Genomic DNA, 16,189 nt, shown 5'->3' on the forward strand with positions numbered 1-16,189 from the left:
ACTCCTGACATAGGCTATTTTTATGAGCTGTAAGTCTCAGTTTTTGTGAAAAAAAAAAAAAAAACAATCAGATGTGAGGTGCTCCTCGGTGGGATACAGTAATAATCTTTCACATTTCATAGAAACAAATATTTGTTTTGCTTTTCTCACCACAGTATTGCAGTGTGTCCAGTGTTGCACATACAATATTAAAAACACCAGAATACCAACAAATTCCTTCAAATTAAACCACTACTATTAACAGGACAACAACATTTATCCAAAAATTAAACCTTACTTCACACCACCACTGTGGTTAGGTTTAAGCACAGAACCTACTTAGTTATGATTAGGGAAAGATTGTGGTTTGGTAATGATAAACACAAATATTTATTTTAATAATTTATCAGGGGACCTTACCAGTTGATAACATACAGTTATGGAAAAATGAGGCCATGTTTAAAACTAATTAGGGTTTATTGTCTATAGGGAAACAGGAAATGAACAATGGTCTCCCAAGTTGGAGTCTAATGTTCTGTTGCTGTAACAACTGATGCTCTGCCATGAGTTTTGTCTCAAAGTGACACACGTAATCCCTGTAACATTTTCAGTAATGAATAAATAATGGCCAAGTCTCAAATAAAAGCTGGTGCTCTTCCATCCATTATCTATACTGCTTATCCATTAAGGGTCGCAGGGCGGCTGGAGCCAATCCCAGCTGGCACTGGGCAAGAAGGGGGGTACACCCTGTATGGATCACCAGTCCATCGCAGGGCCAACACAAATAGACAAACAACCATTCACACTCACATGCACACCTAGGATCAATTTAGAGTCACCAACTAACCTGCATGTCTTTGGACTGTAGGAGGAAGCCAGAGCACCCAGAGAGAACCCACACAGGCACAGGAAGAACATGCAATCTCCACACAGAAAAGCCCCGGCTGAATCTAGGTTTGAGCTGAGGTTTGAACCCAGAACCTTCTTGCTGTGAGGCAACAGTGCTCAAAGCCACTGCCCAACACAAACAAATAAACGCAGAGTGTGGAATTACCTGTAATACAATCCATCAATCCATTTTCAATCAGTTGCACAAACCAGAGAGGCTCAGATGTACTTCTTCCTGGATACTTCCTCCTACTTCCTCCTGGTGGGCCCTAAAGCTTTCCTAGGCCTGATCAGATGTATAATCCCTCCAGTGTGTTCTGGAGCTGGCCCGGGGTCTCCACCCAATTGGATGTACCAAAGATATCTACACAAGGAGGTGCCCTGTGGGCATCCTACTTTAAGTGGCCTCTTCCAAAGACCGCTGGTTGTCCTCAAGGGTGCATCTGGGTTACCTGTGAAGGAAACTAATTTCAGTTGAACCCCCAGTCCCACTATTTCAGTCTCTCAAAGTTCATGACCATAGAGGAAGGTTAGAATGTCAACCAGTAAACCACGATCTTCATCATCATATTTTACCACTTTACTCCCTCTTTACCACTATAGTGCTGCACAACATTCACATCACTGCTGGCACTACACTGCTCTGCTTGCTAATCTCATGTTCCATCTCAACGCCACCTGTGAACAAGATTCCAAGAAACTTGAACTCTGCTTCTTGAGGTAGCAGCTAGTTCCCGACCTATAGGGGGAATTCCACCATCTTCTGCTATTGTACCACGACTGCAGCCTTGGAGGCGTCAGTGGTAACTTCTTTCTAGATATTTACTCTAACTCCTTCTGGTGGATTCCAAAGTATACCCAGGCCAAATGAGATACATAATCCTCCAGTGTTTTCTCTGTCTGCCCCGTCTCTCCCTCCAGTTGTAGGCATTCAGGAGGTATCCTGGTCAGATGAAAAAGAAATAAGTCTTGCTAAATATAAAATGTATTTTTAAAACAGGAAAAATAGAAATAAAGGGATGTGATTTATATAAAGGTATTCCAAAATATATTTGCTGTTATCATTAATATCTTAGGTAAGTATGATCCAGTATTCTCTATACAGCATATGTACAAGGTGCAGTTTCATAGGTTTAGAATGATAAGATTTGACATATCCCATTTTTTCTTATGAGTAAAAAACAGAATCGAGAGGGAATGCTGTGTAAATTTCTCTATTCCAAATGGTGTGCTCATGCTGTGTTGCCATAGAAGCCTGATTCAATGTGTAATTGCTAATGGGCTCATTAGTGAGGGGGAGAGATGAGTGGAGGGGAAAGAGAAATGTCCAATGTTGTGATGCAACCTCTTTTCATGTTAACTGTGCTAGATCAATGTAGTTAGATGCTCTTCATGGCATTTTGAACATCAACATAGTCTTGGTAGGTTTTAGGTTTAGAGAGGAATGGAATAGCTGGTATGTGCGTAATGGAGGACAGGAGATGGTTGAGGTTTTTAATGTGAACCAATTAGGATAATTTTTCAAATTTTAATGAACAGAGAACACAGTTAATTCAGTTCACTGTTCTTAATTTTCAAATTCCTCTCTTTGAAATCTAGCTCTGTATTTGAGCTCATCACTCTTATAACACATAGTGTACATACATAAATACAGCAGCAGCAGTCTCAAGCCTCAGCATCACTTGTTCCCTCCTCCTTCACCCAAGGAAAAACACACACAGTTCCAGGCACCCAGGTGCTCAAGGAGCAAACACAGAACACACTGAAGTGCTGCAGATAAATGTGTGGACCCTGTACAAATTAATGTGTTGACTGTGGATCAGAAGAATAAGAGAAGAGATAGTGTGTAACAACACGTTACAAGACAGATTTCATGGACTGTGCTGAGATGCTGTGTTGACATATACAATGTTTCATAGAGCCTATAGATTTCATAACAACAGACTACTGTGAGGAGGTCAAGAGAGACAGAGCATACTCAGAGACATGCTGAGAGCTCCCTGCAGTAAATTAATAATGACAGAATGTGTTTTCTGTGTTTTATATATCGTACAGATATTGCTTGGGGAAATATACCAGAGCCTATTAGCATCTTAATTCTTGCAAATGGCCTATTTTTATTGAGTAATTTCAATATTTTCAACCAGACCTACACTGTTCAGAAATAAAAACACTGACTGAATTGGTCCAAACAGTTTCATGGCATGACATTTAATCTCCTTTGTAGTCAACATCAGCTGTTATGTTTCTGTAGAAGCAGAAAACATAATAGAGTTAGAGTACATACACTTGGTAGCCATGAATGAAAAGGTTAATTGGTTAATTACTTGCCATTTTAGATAACCAGAACAAAGAGAGTGTAGATTTAACTAAATAGCAGATGGACATGACCAGAAGAAAGCATCAGTTTAAAGGTTACTTACTACACAGTTTGATTCTCTGCTTTGATTGCATTTCTAATTGGTTTTATTTCAGTCCAGTGCAACCTGTGTTAGCTCTTTATGCAGCAGGTGAGCTGTTCCCAGAATTTAAAAATTCTCTCAATAACTCTACAAAATGTAAATAAAACATAAACAAGATTAGAAAGTTTACATGCTGGCTTAAAATGTCACAAATGTCACAATGTTACACTTACACATCACATGACAGATATGACTAAGTGGAAGATAGTTTCACTAACTTGACTTTTTGCACTTTCTTGCTTAGAGTTAGATTAAATGAAGCTATGATGGGGAGAGGGCTAAGCTAAGCTAGCCGACTTAACTAACAGTTCTTAATGTTACCTGACAATTAAAGGTATACCATATATGGAAATGTATACTGGTTTTTAAGAAACTGATCAATCAGTTTGTTCTCACTGAGGGGAGATTCCACACAGATGTCCCGTCACAGCTCATAGCGCGTACAAGCTGCTTTTTGCCTCATCTCACTGTTAGCACAGAAGCCTGCCACTTTGCTGTAGCTGGCCTGGGTTTTGCAATATGCTCATTAAAAAATAGTCCTGTCCTAAACTAATTAGCTACAACATGTCAAAATACAATTGAAACTGATTTTTAACTTGTCACTAGGCATGTCTATGGGGGTCAGGGAGGGGACACGTGCTTGACATGACAAAAACAGTACAGTCAGTGAATTTAAAAGCATATGACAATGGAATATTAAATGTAATAATATATTTTTTAAGTATTTTCCAATTTATGGGTGGCAAGCTATTGTATGTTTCCCTCTGAAATTTCACATGAATAGGCTGAAATGAATTCGAGTTTGGTTGTATTTGTTTTTTAACTTGTTTTACATTTGTCCACAGATATGTTCCTAAATTAGGAAGAGCATTTGTAAACACCATGAATAACCCACAAATGTCATGTCAGTCATCATGTCAGCATCATGTCAGTTGTTGATCTTGTTTTAATTTGTAGCTCATAAAACAATAATTTGTCACCAAAAAATTATCCCCATGCTACCACCAGCGGTCAGTTAGCTTAAAGTATAAAGACATTGAAACAGCTAACCTGGCATAAGCCCTCAGACACCATAACTTGTTTCTGAATATTTTTTGTTCAGATATGAGAGTGGTATCAGACTTCTCATATAACTCTCAGCAAGAAAAATTTAAAAATGTATCTGTTTTTTGAAACACTATATCTTCTTGGTCTTTTCTGCAAAATCCATCTGCATACAGAAAATGATTAGATCATTAGCCAGTATAGGCTGATAGATGCAGGTAAAAGCAATAATCATGGAAAGACAATCATAAATTCCAGGAAAAGAATTCAGACTACTGCACATTGACTGACAGGTGATCCCTTGCTAGAGCACTGCAAAATACAAGAGTGGTGAGCCTTAACACGAAAGATGGAAACTAAATAAAAAAGAGTGTTTTGGGATTAGTATTTTAACAGTTTAACAGTTTAACAGGAAAAATGTTCATAAGGCAGATTTCCAGGAGGGGGGCCTCTTAGAATTCAGGCCACATGTCCATCAGCTAAGTTGTGATGACTCATGCTGTTACACCATGCTAATGCATCTATCCCTCTGCTGCACACCAGCTTTATCTGTTTCTGTCTTTCCTTTTCCATCCCTCGCTGCTATTGTCACACACCACACACACACACACACATTTATGGACAAACTCTCCTCCCCCTTTATTCTGCAAGGCAAAAAGCTAGAACACAGTATTCTTCACTGCCACCAATCCGTGCCCTCATTTTAAACATATCTCCTGCCTAATTCACTCAGTTACGTAACAGACAATTATACAACCAATTCAGTGCACTCCTCAAAGACTAGCCTCACAAGGGCACTCTGAGCAGTGGTAAGCTGGGTACTGTTGTTGGGGGGGAAGAGGAGGGAATGTATAAGCAATTTTAATAAAGAGATAGAATACTGTTAAGAGCCATCATGGACTAATGATTGGAAATGAATAACAAGGGAAGGAAGGAGCCGGTGTGAAATTGTCAATTAGGATTTTCTTCCTGTGGTGACTAGAAGGAATTCAATAAGCCAGAGGCAATAGCAGACCACTTCTATATGGAGATCACAGAGGCCTGTTTCTCCCTCCCTGTGTGAGCTGAAGCTCTACAAGCTAAAGGAAAACTATAGATTATAAGATCAGCTTTAATGAATGCAGTGAAGTGGCCATGAAGGAGGATTTTTTTTATCAGCCAGTTAGTGTCATCCACCACCCACAGCTTAACTGATAACATATTTATTTTCATGTTGAATTCATGGCCTCTTCTCCCACCAGATATAGAAACATTTAGAATCAATTTCTGCCTATAATAAGGTGAGGAGGAAAAGACAACATAGAAAAAATGAACTCAGAAAATCTCTATATGTGGTCCCTAAAGTAAAGGGACCACACTAAAGGATTTGAAAAGGTAAAATTTTGCTGCACAATCTATTAATTCAAAGAAGACAAAATCTGTCTGCGTAAATGAGCATACAATACAGTTTTGGTGAGTAATGACACACACCAATACTAATCTGGGCTATAAACTGAACCAAGGAAATGCCCAAAAAGCATTTATTCCCTCACACAATCAGTGGAAAAGGAGAGGCTGTAGAACAGTAAATACATTTTTCTGAGCTTCACAAACCCTGTGGAGTGACTCTTTATTATCTTTTTCTCATCTGAATGTGATCCATTTAGCCCAGTAATATTTGGAAAGTCTAGAGGAGCCATAGGATTAATCTATGTTATTTACTTATTTTTCTATATTTATTTTTCAGACAGCTCGGCAGGGGAGGGATTCAAATGTGCCTGTGGAACACAGAGGATGTTTATGGACTTTTTAACACTGTATCCAGTTGTCCTTAGATTGATCAGTCATCTTGACAGGTCTGAACTTATTGTCCTGTTACCTACCAAGCTAACATGTTTGTTAACTGACTGTTAAGTTTGTTAGCTTACAAACAGCAATGGTGAACTAATGCCAGGCTGAGTAAGAACCTAGTGGGTTGCTTAGCTCACCAGCTGCAGCAGTTCACCAACTAGTCTAGTGAGTTGTCAACTTTGTGAACTTACATCACCAAACCAGCTCCTTCTCTTTCATATGAACAAGTGAATGTCACTGTCATCTGACTGCTGCTTACATTAATTGTTTTTGTAAGAGTCATATTGGCTGTTTTGGGCACTTGTGTTGTCAGTAGGGATACCACATCATACAGGTCATATGATACAATCATCATGCCCCTTGGACTCATGAGATATGGGATTGTTTTCTCTGCTGCAGCCATACTAAAGAAAAAACTTCAGCTTACATGGCTCATTGTGGAAGGCAAGGTTTTACCTGACAAAGCTGAAACTAGCTTTTTACAGAGCTTTCGACTGCAGATGGAGTTTGCTTAGTTGTGATGATGTGACCAGAGTATTTTGTTTAGGTTTAGTGGGCTTATTGCAAAGAAACTGGCAGCTTCAGTCTGGCTTTCCTTTGACCTTCAGAGATTCTGGTCCAAAGAATGAACGCCAAAATACATGTTATTTATGGCTGCTTGGCTGCTCCACTGTAAGCAACATAATCAGTCCTTGAACCATGGCCTGTTCTACTACGTCTTGAGATAAGCCGAGCTCCTCCACTGTTTTCACGCTGATGGCCATGAGCTTCCCACTGCTCACCCACAACAGAGCCTAACATTCCTGGGAACATGTGATTTTACCCTCTACTTCCTGTCCCTACCCCCCTACATCTACTACCACCACAGCTATTGCAACAGCCTTTGCCGCTGTTACCATCTGATTTCTACCACTACAAAGAAAACTCAGTAGCTGCAGAGGTAACAGTGATTTATTCAACTTTGAGTATTTCATGTCACAGTTTATTGAAGGAGAAATGGAACACAATAACAACTGGAGGCCATTCATCCAGATGGATGTAAGATTTGGTGAATAGAATGGGACTGTCAGCCAAAATTAAACAGCTGTGGTGCACCACACTCCAATCATATGCTGGCTACCATATCCAAGAAGGTCATCAGGCCAGCTGTTAAAACGAAGCCGTACATCTGCCTCGTTGCAAAAAAAGAATATACCAGCCCACTTGTAGAATACCTTGAAATATGTTACCAAATTAAGATATGAGCCTTGTTGGTTTTCTGCAATACAAGCCAGGATCAAGTCTTGTTTTTTGGAACAAGACAAAACACTATTTAACAGCTGCACTGCCCCCCCCCCCCCCCCCCAAAAAAAAAAAGAACAGCTCTGATACCAGATGTCCATGTCAGACAGTCCAAATGGAAAAAAAACATCTGTCACCAAGAAGGACACTGACACAGACCTTTCTCTAGGACAGGTTTAGATAGTAATAACTCCACCAAGGACAGTGAGTCTCCCTTTCCCAGTTTATATGAATGAGATGCTAAAGAATAAAGAAGAGGAAAGGAGGATTTGCTCTTCCCTCCTTCCCTATGTCTCAATAAATGGCACCAAGAGGAGTTTTGTAGATTATCTGGATCTGTGCTCCAGGAGCAACCCCAGCTGTTCCATTGACACTGCTGAGGCCAGAGGAGAGATGAGTAATGTAATTAACGAATGAATGAAAGGAGGAAGATAGAGAGATCGGTCTGCATTAGGGGGCAAGGAATGGAGGTACAGTTGCCCCTGATGTTCCCACATGGCAGAGTCATATCTCAGCACGTACAAAAGCCCTGCTCCGATGTCATCCTCTCTGCATAATTAAATGAGATAAAAGTCACAGTGGGGGAGTGAGCCTTAAAGCCTGGATGACTGCATCAGTGTTGCGCTGCTCTACAGCATCAGTTCATGTTTCTGTGATATAAACATTCCCAGTTACATTTCTGCTGGGGCAGATCAACAGCTCCTGCACATGCTGCAGCATTAAAGGTTTAAACATTCCGAAAACTCTTGTTATTAATGACACCAGTGGCCATTAAGTGGACTGCAGTATCCTGTCGCTCATGTTCATGTATTTGCGAGTGTATGGGCACTGGACCAAAACAATGACGTGACATAGGGTACAATTTATATTATGGTTCATGTAATAGGCATCATACAAATCTGTGTAAGATTCTTACAGCATCTTGTAAATCTCTTCTGGTTGCTTATTAACATGATTATGTTAATGACTATGTTAAAACTACACAAGTTTGATAAATACTTGTGTGTTTGTCATACTATCATAAAGAATTATAAAACAACTCATTCAGCTTTTAATAATTAAGCAGTCTATGACTGTGTGTTCATGAATTATCTAACAATGAATGTGCTTATGTAGTCTGATTAACACATAATAATATTAATACGCATGTTATATGACATGAATAAGGGCCTTGATACCTATTAACTGACACCTAAAAATTTTGTGTATTATGTTATGTGTATTCAGACAATCTTAAAAAACAAAAAACTAACTCTGAATCAATTTCTGCATCATGAAGGGCCAGCCTATATATTTTATGTATGTAAACACCTGTCAAAAGTTCTCAATCCACTTTTACCATGATGCACATCTCTACCATTTATCCTTATAAACAAAGAAACCTCTCTTTAAAGTCATTAAATTGCTTAATACCCTATTCCCTGTGGGTCTTCTGAGATAGTTTGACATGGAAGTTACTGTATGTATTTTGTGGAGAAACTTTGGGAAATAGCTGCCATAGCTATAAACATTTCAGAACCATCTGCAAGCCCCTAAGCAAGTAGTATGTTTAAAAAGTAGTCCTTATAGTCATCCTTTACCCTTTTTCTAACATACCAACGCATGAGCACTAATGAGAACTGGTAATATATATAAGACAAAAGGCTCAGCAACTTACCAAAGTTACTGCAAAGTAACTGATATTGATCAGTGACTCAGTCAGCCCTCTGCAGATAGAGTAATAACATGCTTGTTTTATGGGTCATTAAAAACATAATTAGACTATGTGTTAATTCAGCACCAGGCTTAAAAGGATTTCTTCACCAAAATACCAACAACATTTCATCTTGGAGGGAATGTCTGACATGTTTGAAGTTGCCAATCAGTATTTTTAGATTGATTAATTGCATTTCTCATGATAACAAACCCACAGTGAATTATCAGTCAATATCTAGCAGCTAAAGAGTCAGGTTCTTTTTCAGGAGTTGGTGGAGACCAAAGCAGGGCTAAAAGGAGAAGGGCTATTTGACTTAACTCAATCAGGTGGACTGAAACACTCCAAATGAATGCTAATGTTGCTGCTAGGTATGTGAATAGACAATTTTGCTAACGTGTTAGCTATATCAACTTAATACAGTGACAATCAGTCTTTCAGTCAATCTATTTTGATTTGTTGTTTACACAGGTGTCATTTCTGTAACCTACATTTTATGAATGGACAGATTGATTGGATATAACTGAATTGTAAACAGGGATTATTGTTAATGCTCAAAGTGTAAAACTGGATACCAGAAATATGGAAATGAATACTATCTACTATATATTATCCACTCACAAGCTAATATGAATGAAAACTGGTGCCAACCAAGACAGACCAACCTGTAAAACCAATCAACCATTGCTTGTAGCTGGACACAAAGGAGGTCTCCAACCAAGCTAGATCTCCCATTTTTTGTCTCAAGACACTCAACAACATTACAGCAGTATATTAATCTGAATAATTTTGACAACCCCCAATCCAAACTTGATATCTTCATATTAATGTTCAAAAGCCAGAGAAAGAGTTGGTAGATCCATCCTGAGACATTACATTTGGCAGGCAAACTGATCCAGAATTTAATTTTGCATATTATAATTTGCTAGATGTATGTAGCTTTCATCCCTGTGATATACACATGTGGCCATTAGACTGACATACTTTTTGCTCATGCAGTACCCTCACTACTCCTAAATACACTGTTGCCCATAAAGTGGCTAATGATGTCATGTGATTAATGTTTCCTCACAGTGCTGCTCATAAGCTCCTCTGTCTGGAGTAGACTTCATCAAATGAAATGGATGAGTGCACTCATTTTGGCACACAGCAATGCTCTCCACAGTAACTTGATAGTTGTATGTACAAGCAAAAATTGGTATAAATTCTCCACTGAAACCCAGGAAAATGAAATTCCTTTGGTGCAGATGATGTATCTTTTGTTGCACCTGTTAGGGCATGACAAATGATAGCTTCATTAAGCTTGAAGCACTTTGAACCAACACCTAATTATGTAAGTGTGATGGCAAGTTTAAGCCCTCATGATATGTGGCTTATGCATTAGGAACATAAAGGTGGAATAGCATATTGCACTTAAACTAGTGATAATGGCTTTTAAAACACCATTTCAAATACGTATCACCTTGAAATGAATGTTTTTTATAGATATTTCCAGGTTAGATATTACTTTAGTAAATAAATCAAACACACAGAAAAGTGAATCTAATCTGGTCAACACGTTCATTGAGGCAAACAGATTGGAGATAGTAAACATCTAATATTACAAATTTACAACAGAAAATCAACTCTAAAAAGTAAACTACTGTCTATGTCAAACTGAGGTTGGAGAAAGAAACAGGCCTGGAGATAAATAAAGATGAGTTGAATGATATATACAAAAAGCCAAGCTAAGAACACCAACTCAAGGTCTGAAGAGAGTTCTGCTGGAACAATATAATACAACATTTTGTGACTTGAAAATTGAAATTTATTCAAAGGAGTGATCAAGGACAGTGTGAATGTTGAAGGTAATGTGGTATTTAAAAAAAACAAAACCAAAAAAATCATATTTTCTGGGCGTTCCGTTTTTCATAAAAGGAGATAATGAAATTTCTTGAAATTGAAGTTGGATGGATGTCTATTTTGTCACAGTATACCCGGACAAAGGCAAAAAACAAAAAACACATGGATCAGGATGAATATCTGAAATACAGCATGGAAATGGCTGCAGCCAAACCCACCAATAAAGGACAAGTGGACTGCAATTGTCAGTGAAATGAACTGTATGGAGAAATTGACCTTTACTTTTAGACTACGATAAGATCAATATGTAAAATACTGGAAAATGAACTTTAATGAATCACAGCAACACAACACAGTGAATGAGCCCGTTTTAATTTGTGAATGAAATTCTTATCGTGTTGGAACGGTTTTTAAAAAGGAAACAAAACAGGCATTAAGAACAACTTGATGTTGTGTCAAATGATGAAGGTAGTGACCATTTAATACTTCAGGTGCAAAATAAGGTTTAAAATCCATTACAGATGCAGTCTGAGAGAGAACAGAAAACACTTTTCCTCCATCTTTCTCCCTTTCTTCAATCCTCCCATTCAGTGCTGTTGTCGCTATTTCCTATTGGTCAGACATTCGTTGTACTGCAGGTCAAGGTTCTGTCTGAATGAATTAATCACAAACATTTACAACATTTACATTAATGTGCACTTACTGTAGGTCTGAATGACAAAAGCCATTACTGTAACAGAGAGATAAAGCCAGGTTGCCCCTTAGAAACCTTTAGCCTGCACAAATAATCCATTGCAAATGTACCAATGAATTAATCCCAAATTCAAGTTGTAGGTCACCTAAATACGTGCATAATATTGTTTAAATTACATCTCTCCATCTATCCATCCATTATCTTATACTGCTTATCATTTCAGGGTCACAGAGGGCTGGGGCCAATTCCAGCTGACATTGGGTGCACTGTGGACAATCGCCAGTCTATCACTGGGCTGATATACAGATACAAACTACCTATAGACAGTTTAGAGTCACCTGTTAACTTGGATTTCTTTGGATTGTGGGAGGAAGATGGAGTACTCAGAGGAAACCTGCACAAACACAGGGAGAAGGTGCAAACTCCACGCAACAAAGCTGAACTGTGGTTTGAGCCTGGAACCCCTGTGAGGTGACAGTGCTAACCACTGCACCAAAATAATTTGAATTTAAATGTTTTGAAATATAATTAGTTAAGGGCTTTTCAGAGTGTGATTTCAACTTTTCAAAGTAAGGAATTGATTAATATACAAAGGTAAATGTTTTCAAGTGCAGATTAAATACTAAGCATTTCAGTAAAGAGTTTACTGTGCAGAGAAATATTTTGGATAAAATAAAAAAATAATAATAATAATTCAAATATATAAGCAATATGTGAATATGTAGCTACGTTTATATCAAGAGTAAGGTGATATGACATTATATGTTCTACACCCATTACATGAACCAACCTTCTGTAGATACTAAATGAAGAGAGGTTGAGAGCCAGAAAGGACACAATGAGCAAGAGAGGAAGACAGAGAGAGAGAGATCATCACCATGGTGTAAGACAAAGTAATCTGCCCATCCCCCCTTCACAGCTCTACTCTCACTCTGCTGTGGGCTAACACTTTCACATGCAAAGGCAGTCCTTAGCACTAAACAGCAAACCCCCACATCATCACTAAAGCTTCAGTAAAACAGATCTAACACTTTCACGCTGGATGAGTGGGATTATGTTCACTATGCATGTGAAATGTGATGTATTAGACAGCATGATCGGACTGATCTAGGAGTTTTCCAATATAAAGTGACACTGGTCTGACTTTTGCTTGTCATACACTGTCATCTTTACATTTCTGTACAAGATACAACATGTTGATTAGTGATTTCTAGAGGTCTTGTTGGTCTTGGTAGAGAGACATCATGACTTTGTCTCTGTACCAGTCTCAAAGATAGGTTTATATCAATCTATTATTCTTATATCAACCCTCTCAGAGAAAACAAATAAGCATATTTTCTAAAATGTTGAACCATTCCTTTAAAAGATGCTAATGTCATATGTGCAGCACGACACCTAGTTGTTGCTCACTAAAAGATACAGCATGTAATTCACCCCGAAACTACACATTTTTACAATTCCATGTATATGTATTGGTTTAGAAAATGTAAAGCATTTTAATTAGTGAGCTTTAGAGTTGTTGGTAAGTTTTCACTTTTGACCGCAGCTATCACCCTGCTTCTTGTCTTTATGCTAAGCTAGGCTAACCATGTCCTGACCTCTGAAACAAGATTTAAATTTTCTCATCTGATAAGAAATAAGTGCATGTTAGACTATTTCGTCCACTAAAATCTTTGCAATATTGTGGCTCTCATTGTGGCTTTCTAATGCAGTCTCCCATTATGGTTAAAAACTGTTGGCAAGATGACATCATTTGTTCCGAAACTGTTTGAAATCACTGTAACTGTTTTATTATATGACCAGATTACAGTCAAAATGTGGTTTGGTTTAGGCACAAAAACAATTTAGGTTAGGGTTCAGGAAAGATCATGGTTTGGGTTAAAATAACTACTTTGTTAAGGTTAGGGAACGATTGTGGTCATGGTTTAAAGAAACCAGTGTGCTGGTAGAAAACAAGAAGAAAACAAATGGCAAATTCTGACATTTTATTGACCCATTCAACGATCCCGGCCACCTCCTTACATGGAATTTGTGACTCCATAACAACGTCACACTTCTTTTTCCTGTCCAGCAAGAGTCATAATTCCTTTAGCAGGTAGAGGGCTTAGTCATAACATGAACAAATGTCATTTTTGGGCACCTGTTTCCCTTGGCAGAACAGTCTTGGTTGTGAGTGTGGATAGTAACCAACCCTCCCTTAACAATACAATCACTCTTGTTTTTATATTTGCTGCTAAGCAAACGCTACTGTGGTATTTCTGTACTGTTCTTTCAACAGATGTGAGTCAGTGTGAGTACTGTTATTCATGTAGTGTGAGTTTCTGTTAATACCAAGAATTAGATGACAACTGCTGTACCAGCAGCTAAATGGTAAACATGGTTTACCTTTTTGCATCCCTGCCCACACCAACACTATATACACACAACAAAAATAAAGTCTTTTAGTTCCTTTGCCCATGAGGATTTGTTCTAAATAAAGGCACCAATAAATAGGTCAAACCATGTAACAACGGTTGGATTCACTAGTCAGAATATTAGTCATAGACAGACATTGGAGAAATGGAAATTCATTCACAGGAAAATTTGAAGGACTACTACTTAGAACATTTCTGTTGTGGCTAAATGGCCACCCAATGACAGCCACCATCACAGCAATGTGTATATTGTCACTAAAACCTAAAGAAACTTTTCAGGTTTCCTAAATGTGAAAGCCCAATGGGTTGTTCAACCCACAGAGCAATTACTCCTTAAACTAAAATTAGGCTATGAAATTATATAGTTTGGAAGGACAATATCTTAAGACACAAGGCCACTGGCATACTACTATTTTTAAGGAGCATTTTGGGAATTATGCTTATTCACTTTCTTTGAGAAGAATAAGATGAGAAGACTGATAGCATTATCTTTTATATCATCACATGTCTGCATGTTAGGTATGAAGTTAGAGTCAGAACGTGTTTAGCCTATCTATCTTTTAAAGACATGAAACAGCTAGCCTGGCTCTGTCTTATTCAAAAATACTTCAGGAACTGTTTAAGTTCTTTGCCAAGAGTAAAATGTAGAGTGTTGTGACCCCAGCTCTGTACTATGAGATATAACTTGCAAAAGAAAGAGCAGGCCAATGCAATATTAGAAAATAAATAAATATAATTGTCTTTTTGACTTTGGAAAGAGCAGGCTAGCTGTTAGCTCCTGTGTCCTGCCATTTAGGTAAGCTAGGGTATTCATATCTGTACTATGAGACACAACTTGTAAATAAGGCAGCAGATTGTACAATAAGTTATTTTACTCAAAATTTATAAGAAAAATTGAATTGTTTTCACTTTGGACAGAGCCACACGGCTTCTGTGTGCAATTTGACAATAAGCCAGGCTAAATGCATCCTGATTGCAGTTCTGTACATTCATGCACAGACATAAGAGTGGTATCAGTCGTCTCTGTAACTCTTGTAAATATAGAGCACAGTCCAGCTGTGTCAGAACATTAGCAGACCACAGGTTGCACCAGCAGCAGGTGCATAGGGTCTGTAAGAGTATATGTTTCCATAAAATGAAGGACGAACAGAGACTTTCATCTCAGGCTGACCTGCCTCTCTGCCTGCTGCTTCTGTTACATCTCTAATAGGAGGAAATGGCTTGTGGTAAGGAGAGGATCCAGCCCTTCTGTGGGAGTTTAATTCAATCACAGCTCTGGTCAAAAATGAATTAAAACTCTCATTAAGCCCTCCTCCTGTGTTCCAGAGACTAAGCCGGCTGCTGAGGCTCACAAGTCGAGATTTGGGTGTTACATAGAAGCATCAATCAGCTCTGCAGTTATCTGTCTGTGAGTCAGCCATCAGTCACTAACTCCATCATTTTGTTATTTTAATTTTCAGTGCTAGCGCTCACCCACACAGTGAGCCCAACGGAACCAGTTGCAGATTATCTAAACAACAGTAGGTTATGTGGACATCTTGTTATTTAATGTGAACAACTCACAGTTTCACAAAATTGAGAGCACAGTACTCCTTGCTTGGACTTCATATCTCACTGAACACAATGAGAGTAATACACTGTGATTCACATCACAGGACCATTGACCTTTCCACAGTACACTGTAACTAACCACTTTGGACTGTGGCCATTTATTTGTGGAGCAGAGCAGCAGAATGTGTTGTTTTGTGTCAGGGAGAGAAAGAGGAACTTGTGTGTTGTAAACCCACAAGAAAACAACTCTTTGCCTCCAACCACTGTTGCAGGGCCAATTCAGTCTCTCTTTGTTGCTTCTGAACAGCAGCTTACATTATCACTGGAGTCACACTGATAAATTGTTACATCTATTATCTGGATACAATGGCTCAGACACTAGCATTTAAGCGTATTCTATTCTTGGACTCATATTAATGTATTCTAGTTGTTCCTTGTTATGTTTCTTTAAAAGAAAGGTGTGAACAAATTAATTTTCTCACAGATAAGTTGTGGAAGACTTGTGACATTT

The sequence above is a fragment of the Lates calcarifer genome, linkage group LG3 (genome assembly GCF_001640805.2).
Source record: "Lates calcarifer isolate ASB-BC8 linkage group LG3, TLL_Latcal_v3, whole genome shotgun sequence".
In the NCBI taxonomy this organism is placed as follows: Eukaryota; Metazoa; Chordata; class Actinopteri; family Centropomidae; genus Lates; species Lates calcarifer.